We start from the raw sequence: 11841 nt of genomic DNA, 5'->3' as shown, positions 1-11841 counted from the left end.
GACATTTCGCCTCCTTAAAAGAAAGTGGTGATCCTAACTGACCTAAGACAGGGAATATTTACTAGGATTAAATGTCAGGAATTGTGAAAAACTGAGTTGAAATGTATTTTGCTAAGGTGTATGTACATTTCCGACTTTAACTGTACATGGAGGTTTAGGATAGGAAAGGGGAAAATACGAAAATATGTGTGGTAGGGGGCCTAATAAGCTCCTTCCACTGTCACTTTTTCATTCGTCTTCTCTGTTCTTGTGAGCTGGATTTTGAGCAGTATAAAAAGAGAGGGAGAGAGGGAAACAGAGAGAGAGAGGAGGAGAGAGAGATTGAAGGAGAGAGAGAGACAGACAGAGAGAACAGGAAAGATGACACGTGGAACATATCGCCCTGACCCCACATTTCGACCCACGTGAAACAATTTGCAGGCCCGTTTGAAGTTTCCTCTTGTGTTCCCTTTGCATTTCTGCACAGAGAAACCAAGAACATGTTTTGAACCTTGCTATCTGTTATCTCTCTCTCTCTGCATCATGGAATCTCTAGATTCAAACACGGGACTTTTAGTTGAAACGAAACTGACGAAGCTACGAAGTTCCTTATTATCGTGCACTCTGCAAATGAAACATTTAAATTAAGAATTAAGTCTAGGTGTGTTTTGGATTCCCAGGATCTAGACACAGCTGTGCACAGAGTTTCACTTCTTTTTTTCACATGAGTTTTAGTGTTAACTTTCCATTGCCTTGATCCCTGCAGTACAGTTGTGATATGCTACAAAAACTGAGGATAAAATGCTCAAATTCTCCTCTCTGACTGACAAGTTCTCTTTGCAGAGTGAGAGTTCACTATATGCAATATAGGGTGATCTTGGGTACATCAGGCCATGTAAAAAAAAGCCCCATTGTTCCAGACCACAGAACATTGGATCAGCCCACTTTATCTGCACGCTCTCTTTCTCTTTCCTTTCCCGGCTGCTCTCTCCCTCCCATCCTTTCTAATCCCTATCCTATCCTCGCCTGGCCAAGCCCTCCCTCTTCCCAAGCTTGTAAATAAGCTCCAGAATCCCCCGGGGACATTCTGTCCCTCTGCTCCAGCCTCATGCCTCCACTCACAGCACACTGGGGTTACCAGGCGCCAGCAGTCAGTCACAAGGGCAGGTAGATGCCAACACCACACATACGCACACACACCCTCCCTCCTTCATCCCTTCCCTCCTTCACCGTCCTCAACGTCTCGTGTGTGTTTCTTTGAGAAAGCGCAAGAGAATTGTGCATTATTTAAAGGAAGGCGTGATGTATTTCTGGTCTGCAGCGTGCAGATCACATGACTCTGCAGCACACTTGCAAAGACTTACATACAAAGACAGAACAGTACACAATATGAATTGCATGAACACATGCGACATGCATGCACACACAGACTTATTTATCATGCATACGATGCACACTCCACAGGAGTGCACACATACACATAGCTCACTTCTTCCATACAGACACCATACAGTAGCTACTTGTTGATAGTTGATTGTTGACTTCAGGTAGCACAGGAGGGGACACGGCCCGATCCACATTAACAGGAGTGCAGTAAAGAAAGTCAGCAGTTTTAAGTTCCTCTGCGTCCACACCACCGAGGACTTGACATGGACCAACAACACCACCACTCTTGTCAAGAGGGTGCAACAGCGTCTCTACTTCCTAAGGCGGCTGAAGAAATTTGGCATGCCAACCTGATTCCTCTCCAAATACTACTAATGCACCATCGAGAGCGTCCTGACCGGTTGCATCTCGGCCTGGTACAGGAATTGCTCCGTCCACGACCGCAAGGCCCGCCAGCGGGTGGTGAAGACAGCCCAGTACGTCACAGGGCCTTGTTCCCACCCATCCAGGACATCTACTTGAAACAGTGCATGAGGAACCCCCAACACATCCCAGCCACGAGCTGTTCTCTCCCTTAACGTTGGGCAGACGGTATCGGAGCACGAGGTGTGATACCAACAGGCCCAGAGACAGTTTCTAACTACAAGCCATCAGTCTGCTGAACACTTGAACTGGACTGACCACCTGCACTGACCATGCACTAACTCACTCACTCACTCACTCACTCACTCACTCACTCACTCACTCACTCACTCACTCACTCACTCACTCACTCACTCACAACAGCTGCTACCAGACTCTTATTTACTGTTGCTAATACTGCACAATTTAAACACTTGCCCCCCCCCCCCCTTTTATTTCCTGGAAAACAGGAGTATTTGCAGAGATTTGTGCAATTCATGTTTACATCAAGTCAAGTAGGAAAGCAGTGCGTTATGACAAATGTTTACTCTGCTTTGTGAATAATGGTTTACGACAACACTGGCTGCACTCACTGCTTTTACTGGTAGAGTAGAAAATAGCTGTCCAAAGTGCAGCAATGGAGAAAGGAAATATTGTTGCCAACTTACTAATACAGGTCTGTGGCTACGCTATAAATCACTAGCCTGTCATGCACCTTCAACACATACTTAATGGGCCAGTGGTACTCATCCAGACGTCTAGAATATAAACCCAGGTGGAAGAATAAGCCACACAAAAAAATATGGTATTGTTTAAGTTTTTATTTTTTTTAGCTGGATCAACAAAGTGGTAGCCTAAGTGGTCAAGTCTTTCTGCACATTTTGACATTATGCATTGTGTTACGGGGAGAAAGAAAGGGAGAGAGAAAGAGGGGGAGAAAGGAGGATAATAAAAGCAAATGCCAATTCGAGCCCAACTTAACCCGGGATATCAACAGAGGGAGGGCAAAAACACCCAGCGATTGTGTCACACTCACTGAGATGTTATTGTGTTGGCGGTATGACGGAATGACTGAGAAGGCATCGCGCTGTGTAAATTCCCCTTATTATCAAGACCACAGGGTGAGGAAAAAACACGGAGGAAGACTAATAATATCATGTTTATAAAAAATATGTTGATGAGATACGTTTCAAACAGCTCATTTCAGGACAACAGCCAAAGGGTCTTTCAAGCTACAGTATGCTCTGTTGTTACATGAGAACAGCTTGTCCTTTATTTTTATTTTTTTAGGTACTGTTCTAGTGTTTGAGCTATTTCAAGTTTGAACTTTCGCAATCTTTAGCCTCAGTGTCTCTCGTTAACTCTGCATGTACAATGCATACAGAGTTACAGACACCTCAAGCAATAGATAAGACAAAATATGCAGACAATTCCTCACTTGTGTGAAGTCAGTGAGGGTGATTGCAATGGCATGCAGTGCAAAAGAATAACAGAAGTTCCAATGCGGTAGTTTAAGCTTCCAGAAATATGCACTCAATGCATTACTACTGCATTACTACTGCACTACTAATGCATTACTACTGCATTACTACTGCAATACTAATGCATTACTACTGCATTACTACTTCACTACTAATGCATTACTACTGCATTACAACTGCACTACTAATGCATTACTACTGCACTACTACTGCACTACTACTGCACTACTAATGCATTACAGCAGTTAAGTTGGGGCGGCAGGTAGCCTACTGGTTAGAGCGTTGGGCCAGTAACTGTAAGGTTGCTGGATCGAATCCCCGAGCTAACAAAGTAAAAATCTGTCGTTCTGCCCCCTGAACAAGGCAGTTAACCCACTGTTCCCCTGTAGGCCTTTGTTCTTAACTGACTTGTCTAGTTAAATAAAGGTTAAAAAATGACTACTGCACTGCCAGTACACTCATAGTGAAGCAAAGTGGCTCATTTGACAAATTTGGTTCATTAACACATTTGAGATTGAGCGTCAAACATCAATTTTATAACTGATACTCTCTCACAGTTGGGCAGTTGGGTTGTGGAGAGAAATAATGAACCTTTAGTGACAACTTAAAGGAAAAATCCACCCAAAACCATTTCTAGAATTCACAGTGTTAAATAACACTAATTTGTGAGAACAATATTTTTTTTGTGAACAAACGTTTCATTTTGTCATTATAATAAGGTTGGTAGCAACATGTGAAAATCGTTGTGGAAAACCGTTGAAGCTCAAGTCGACTACAAAACTCATAATGCAATATTCTCTGTATTCTCTCTGCAATACTCTCTGTAAGTAGTAGCTAGTCAGCTGTTAAATCACCTAAACAAACTGCACTATCAATTTAGGATTCCATAATCTCTCCATGTTCAACCTGCAGATTGATATGCCACGCAGAGTGGAGTCTGACATTCGCAACGGCCGTGCAACAGCACCACGCAATCCACTCTGGACTGAAGAGGCAGACAACTATGAGAAATGTAGTGGACCCACTGTTAAATTACATATTTTTCGAGGTAGGAATATCGCAAAAATATGATCAATGGCTCATTCGAGAGAAAACAACCTTCCACGTTATGACATCGGCCAGTACTGAAATCGAGCATGTATGACAGACGTTTTCGCGATCTAAAAATCGTATTCCTATTAACTTCCAGTGTAGTTAGAGCAGCTTTATCTCAATGCCACGTCATAAAGGCCGAATTTCCGCCTGTTTAAATGGCAATAGTTTAGATACAAATGAAAACATGAAATGTCCCAGGGAATCGATAGAACATCGCTCAGAGATGCACAAGAACAATCTACCATTCAAAATGGGCGAATCGTCCTTTAAGGCTTTGATATTTGGGAAACCCACCTCATTTAGGTCATTTTACTTGTATTAAATGAATGGCTTGCTTGAAATGTGTCTGGCCTTTAACACAGTTAACCTTTACAGTTTAGTCAGGTCCCTAACAGGGGAATGCTCCTGGCTGGCTGGCTGGTATTATTAGGACATTTTCCTGGCTTACACAAAGAGACATACTGTACTGCGCTACACCAAGGACTCTTGGCCGCTGACCCTGGTTGGCTGAGTCCACGTAGAATAAGCCTTCACACACACATGCACACACACAGGCACGTGCACGCACGCACACACACACATTCAGAGAGAGAGAGAGAGAGAGAGAGAGAGAGAAAGAGAGAGAGAGAGAGAGAGAGAGAGAGAGAGGAAGCTATACACACACAGACTGACTAAAATACACTAACTAAATATATCAAAATGAGCTGCCTGCTAGCCCTCTATTATCACTCTGCACTCTGCAGGTAATTCAGACTCTGCAGACCAAGGTGGCATCATTCTAAACGCAAGTGAAATCTGATATCAACTCATTACGACACATGAAATTACGAACACTTTGAGAAGCATTTGAGGTCCATGCTTCAGGACAGTGTTATGTTAATTGCCATGACCTGTTATGAGAACATGACTAAGAGTCTATTACTGTAAGCTGAGTGTGCCCCTGCTTTGAAAGCCCTATCAGCTTCTCAGACAGTATTTTCTGCGAAGCAATAGGGTGAGGCACAACATGAAGGAACCAGACAGAAGCGCACCTGTGTAACGTTTATAGGGAAAGCTGAATCATCACGTTTCCTCAAAGCCAAACAGTCAATTGTCTTTCAGGCTTCTCACTGAGAGAAACAACAACAGAGCATGACGTACGACACAATGTCTCACAATGTCTGAGAAATACTCTGCCTATGAATAATAGGAAAGGAGAGTGATTGGAGAGAGATTTGAAGTCAGCTGCTAGTTGGGTGAGCCTCAAGGAGAGAGTAATGGAAGTGTGTCTTTGATGCAAGGCTGTGTGTGTGGGATTAGATGTGGCTCGCAGGCAGCGTTCCAATTCATTCCAAAGGTGTTCGATGGGGTTGAGGTCAGGGCTCTGTGCAGGCCAGTCAAGTTCTTCCACACCGATCTCAACAAACCATTTCTGTATGGACCTTGCTTTGTGCATGGGGCATAGTCATGCTGAAACAGGAAATTGCCTTCCCCGAACTGTTGCCACAAAGTTGGAAGCACAAAATCTCTAGAATGTTATTGTATGCTTTAGTGTTAATGTTTCCCTTCATTAGAACTAAAGGGCCTAGCCCGAATCATGAAAAACAGCCCCAGACCATTATGCCTCCTCCACCAAACTTTACACTTGGCACTATACCTCGGGCAGGTAGCTTTGTCCTGGCTACCAGATGGTGAAGCTTTATTCATCACTCCAAAGAACGCGTTTCCACTGCTCCAGAGTCCAATGGTGGCAAGCGTTGGTGAGTTTAGGCTTGTGTGCGACTGCTCGGCCATGGAAACTAATTTCATGGAGCTCCTGACAAGTTTGGAAGTTTGGAATTTGGTGGTGAGTGTTGCAACCGAGAACAGAAGATTTTTACAGGGGGACAAATAATGTGATAGCACACACATATGGGAAAGGGGGGGGGGGTTGTGTCCATTCCACACATTCCAGGAGAGTTTGGCAAGTCCCTGAGTTTCCTTTGATGCACCCCTCCTCTTCAGCCCCGGTCTGCGCTCTCTGTTTCCCGTAAAGCTCTCCCAAACGTGCACTCACCACTTTTGCGCACAGAGTGAGAGAGAGAAAAAGAGAAAGAGAGAGAGCAAGACAGAGAGAGAGAGTAAGAGAGAAAGAGAGAGTGAGTGAGAAAGTGGGTGAGAGAGAGTGTATGTACAAGTATTTTAGGTATGTGTGTGTGTGTATGCATTTGTAGTCTATTTTAAAATCCCCACGCCTCCAATTCAACTCCTACTCTGCTTCCCTGCAAAACACTCAACAAGTATTTTGTATTTATGCGGTAAGGCACAGGGGACAAAAAATGTGATATGAAGTACACACATATGGGAAGAGGTGGGAGGGGAAAGGATTCTGAGAAAAATACAGACTGAAACCCCCTAGACTGTGCAGTCAGTGATTCATGTGTAGTTTACTAGAAAAGTCCTGCAAGGAAGCCATTCCACAGAAGAGATGTTGTCCATTCCCCACATTCTAGGAGAGTTCAAAAGTCCCTGAGTTTCCTTTGATGCACCCCTCCCCTTCAAGCCTGGTCTGCGCTCTCTGTTTCCCGTAAAGTTCTCCCAAACATGCACTCACCACTTCCGCACACAGAGACAGACAGAGACAGAGACAGACTGGGCTGTAACGTTTCAGTCTTGGAAGGGGCAGGAGGGACAGTAAAATGTTCCAGTGAATGTTAACGTATATGGAAGGTGGTCTTTGTCTGCATAGACAGCAACAGGCGTCCTACAGTGCAGTTTATGTTTGGCTATAATGCAGTAAGTAGACACTTAATTTGTGACCATGTGATACTGCACATTCTATTGCATTAAAGGTCCATAAAGTTTCAGTCATCTTACCCCTGGCCTGCACTGGCTCCTGTTTTTAAGAGCTACAGTATTACCTGCATCCTCTAGGCAGCTTGCCCGGAGTGAAACAGAGACCGGTGGACGTTTGTTTGCGTTGCTAGGGCGATAGACGCTGATGCTTCCCATAGCAATGATCAGCGTTTGGTATTCCCATGGCTTGCGGCGAAGTCGTAGGCTGTTGATTCAGGACAGAAGAGGTAGTTCCCCCTAACAACCGATTATGTTAACTCACCCCGAGGGGCGGAGGAGGAGGAACATTTTACAAGCCTTTTCCACTCATAGACCTACAGGTTTGTATGTGACAACTAAAGATCTTTATTTATTTTATTTTATTCAAGTTAACCAAGAGACACTGCTCCTTGATCCTTGCAGAGGGTGTTGCTTACGGCTGAGTGTCTTCAAAGCCTCTCATTGGCAAATGCATAGCATCGGCAATCCAGGGTTTATATCATGCTGTGAAGCCAAATAAGGGGGGATATGCTGTGAAGCCTGTGAAGACAGACCCAACATACTATAAGTCATAGTTATTCATTTCAAATCTGCATCAATTGAGCATTTCAGGCACACAAAAATTACAAACATTGAAAAGTTTCACTAAAAAGTGCATAACCAAATATTGCATATTTCAAAAACACAAGAAAACACATTGTAGAATGAGTCGATCACTACATCAACTAATTGGTAGCATCATAACTTTTAACAGGAAATAAAAGGAAATTGAATTCAATACCTATTTAACAAATATTACCCTTTTCAAAATAATTACAGTCTTGCTATACTGTATTTACTCTGCCACCATGGCCTTTTTTGCCTTTACCTCCCTTATCTCACATCATTTGCTCACATTGTATATAGTCTTATTTTTCTACTGTATCATTGATTGTATGTTGTTTTACTCTATGTGTAACTCTGTGTTTTTGTATGTTGTCGAACTGCTTTGCTTTATCTTGGCCAGGTCGCAATTGTAAATGAGAACTTGTTCTCAACTTGCCTACCTGGTTAAATAAAGGTGAAATAAAAAAATAAAAGAAACGTAGACGGGCTCCTGGATCTCCTCTTCAACGAGGTCACCCTTTGACCCAACACCGTCTGTGGGGAAGCTGCGCGAGCTGTCCATCCTAGGACCCCTGTCTGCCCAGTGTGAGAGGCCTGACAAGGAGGAGGCAATAGCTGGATTTGTCTCCCGCTTCAATCTTGTAGAATAAGCCTTCACACACACATGCACACACAGGCGCATGCACGCATACACATTCAGAGAAAGAGGAAGTTATACACACACAGACTGACTAAAATACACTAACTAAATATATCAAAACGAACTGCCTGCTAGCCCTCTGTCACGTTCTTGGAAATGAGCGGACCAAGGCGCAGCGTGAGTATAGTTCCACATATTTATTTAAGTGAAACTAACAAAACAAAATAACAACACTTACAAAGACCGTGCGGACGTAGTGCCCAAACACACTAACAATCAATCAATATCCCACAAAACACAGGTGGGGAAATAACTACCTAAATATGATCCCCAATCAGAGGCAACGATAAACAGCTGCCTCTAATTGGGAACCATATTAGCACCAACATAGAAATAAACATTCTAGATCACCCCCTAGTCACGCCCTGACCTACTACACCAAGGGCTCTCTATGGTCAGGGTGTGACACCCTCTATTATCACTCTGCACTCTGCAGGTAATTCAGACTCTGCAGACTGTACCAAGGTGGCATCATTCTAAACGCAAGTGAAATCTGATATCAACTCATTATGACACATGAAATCACGAACACTATGAGAAGCAGTTGAGGTTCATGCTTCAGGACAGCGTTATATTAATTGCTATGACCTGTTATGAGAACATGACTAAGAGTGTCACGACTTCCGCCGAAGTTGGTGCCTCTCCTTGTTCGGGCGGCGTTCGGCGGTTGACGTCACCGGCTTTCTAGCCTCCACCGATCTACATTTATTTTTCCATTTGTTTTGTCTGTATTGTTCACACCTGGTTCCTATTACGTTTTAATTATTTCCCTATTTAACTCCCTGGAGCCATCATGGTTTTGTGCGTGTTTATTGTTGTCTGTTGTCTCGTTTATGTGATTCTGGATTTTCGTTCTCCTTGTTGGAAGATTGATTTTGAGTAAAGTTACGATTAGTACTCATCTCTGTGTCCTGCGCCTGACTCCGCCTTACCCACATCACCTAGACTCTGACAAAGAGTCTATTACTGTAAGCTGAGTGTGCCCCTACTTTGAAAGTTTTATCAGCTTCTCAGACAGTATTTTCTGCAAAGCAATAGGGTGAGGCACAACATGAAGGAACTAGACAGAAGCGCACCTGTGTAACGTTTATAGGGAAAGCTGAATCATCATGTTTCCCTATAAGGCCTAGCCTGAATCATGAAAAACAGCCCCAGACCATTATGCCTCCTCCACCAAACTTTACACTTGGCAATATGCTTAGGGCAGGTAGCTTTCTCCTGGCTGCCAGATGGTGAAGCATTATTCATCACTCCAGAGAACGCGTTTCCACTGCTCCAGAGTCCATGGCTTGTGGCGAAATCGTCGGCTGTTGATTCAGGACAGAAGAGGTAGTTCCCCCTAACAACCGATTATGTTAACTCATCCCGAGAGGCGGAGGAGGAGAAACATTTTATAAGCCTTTTCCACTCATAGGCCTACAGGTTTGTATGACAACTAAAGATCTTTATTTATTTTATTTTATTCAAGTTAACCAAGAGACACTGCTCCTTGATCCTTGCAGAGAGTGTTGCTTGCGGCTGAGTGGGCCTCAATAGTTGGAGGTATTCTTACCCCGAGGTAAACCCTAAAACGCTGTGTGCATGGTCAGTCTGAGTCAGAGACAAGGAGCCTCTCTCTTTTTCAGTTTTCCCCCATTTTGGACTATTTCAGGGGTGCTCCCCTGCTGCTTTTCATACGCTGTCGACTGTTGTGGGCTTTAAGGTTGGCAAGGCAACCCCTTGGGTGTCATGTGATTGTCCGGAGGACTGCTTCTTCTGGGGAGTGCCAATATGGGAGACCGGTGTCTTCAAAGCCTGTCATTGGCCAATACATAGCATCAGCAATCCAGGGTTTATATACATCATGCTGTGAAGCCAAATAAGGGGGGATATGCTGTGAAGCCTGTGAAGACAGACCCAAGTCATAGTTATTCATTTCAAATCTGCACCAATTAAGCATTTCAGGCACACAAAAATTACAAACATTGAAAAGTTTCACTAAAAAGTGCACAACCAAATATTGCATATTTCAAATGAAGTACTTCAAAAACACAAGAAAACACATTGTAGAATGAGTCGATCACTACATCAACTAATTGGTAGCATCATAACTCTTAACAGGAAATAAAAGGAAATTGAATTCACTACCCATTTAACAAACATTACCCTTTTCAAAAGAATTACAGTCTACGTAGACAGGCTCCTGGATCTCCTCTTCAACGAGGTCACCCTTGACCCAACATCGTATGTGGGGAAGCTGCGCGAGCTGTCTATCCCAGGACCCCTGTCTGCCCAGTGTGAGAGGCCTGACGAGGAGGAGGCAATAGCTGGATTTGTCTCCCGCTTCAATCTTGGGGGTGACTGAAGCCAAGTGGGTGACTGAAACCTGCTTTATTGAAGCGGGGTACATGGGTCCCCCTCCTCTCCCGCTCCCCTCCCCATCCATATCTGTAGTTGGTTGCATTCCCTGAAGCCTAAGTAATTCACTTTTACGTGATATGACACATTTTGTTACTTTGTATTGTTTTTTTCAAGCATTTGGACGGGAGATGAGTGTTACAAATTGTATGAATCAATGGGGTCCTGCACTCTATATGGCAGCTGGGTGGCTATATTAGGCTTATGGCTCTAATATTTTATTTTACGTCAATAATGCCTCACCGTTATTTCTCACCTTTATGTCTCTTGAGTGTTCATGTTTATAAATATTTTGCCAATACTGGCCTATTGTAAATGATCAAATAGATGTCTGATCAATACATACAATTCTGAACATATTGTCATTTATAATGCTAATGCAGAGGCACAAATACACTGCTCAAAAAAATAAAGGGAACACTTAAACAACACAATGTAACTCCAAGTCAATCACACTTCTGTGAAATCAAACTGTCCACTTAGGAAGCAACACTGATTGACAATACATTTCACATGCTGTTGTGCAAATGGAGTAGACAACAGGTGGAAATTATAGGCAATTAGCAAGACACCCCCAATAAAGGAGTGGTTCTGCAGGTGGGGACCACAGACCACTTCTCAGTTCCTATGCTTCCTGGCTGATGTTTTGGTCACTTTTGAATGCTGGCGGTGCTTTCACTCTAGTGGTAGCATGAGATGGAGTCTACAACCCACACAAGTGGCTCAGGTTGTGCAGCTCATCCAGGATGGCACATCAATGCGAGCTGTGGCAAGAAGGTTTGCTTTGTCTGTCAGCGTAGTGTCCAGAGCATGGAGGCGCTACCAGGAGACAGGCCAGTACATCAGGAGACGTGGAGGAGGCCGTAGGAGGGCAACAACCCAGCAGCAGGACCGCTACCTCCGCCTTTGTGCAAGGAGGAGCAGGAGAAGCACTGCCAGAGCCGTGCAAAATGACCTCCAGCAGGCCACAAATGTGCATGTGTCTGCTCAAACGGTCAGAAA

At 43.9% G+C, this 11841-nt stretch overlaps 1 long non-coding RNA gene across 1 annotated transcript; it reads right to left on the bottom strand.

Annotated features, from left to right (window-relative positions):
• Nucleotides 1-7482: 7482 nt before the first annotated feature.
• Nucleotides 7483-8345, bottom strand: LOC115158989 (uncharacterized). Its single transcript, XR_003868800.1, has 2 exons — nucleotides 8183-8345; nucleotides 7483-7676 (listed from the first exon to the last, which is right to left on the bottom strand). It is a non-coding gene; the product is annotated as an uncharacterized LOC115158989 (long non-coding RNA).
• Nucleotides 8346-11841: the final 3496 nt, after the last annotated feature.

The sequence above is a fragment of the Salmo trutta genome, chromosome 22, assembly GCF_901001165.1.
Source record: "Salmo trutta chromosome 22, fSalTru1.1, whole genome shotgun sequence".
Lineage (NCBI taxonomy): Eukaryota > Metazoa > Chordata > Actinopteri > Salmoniformes > Salmonidae > Salmo > Salmo trutta.
This window is presented reverse-complemented; position numbering and strand designations above follow the sequence as displayed.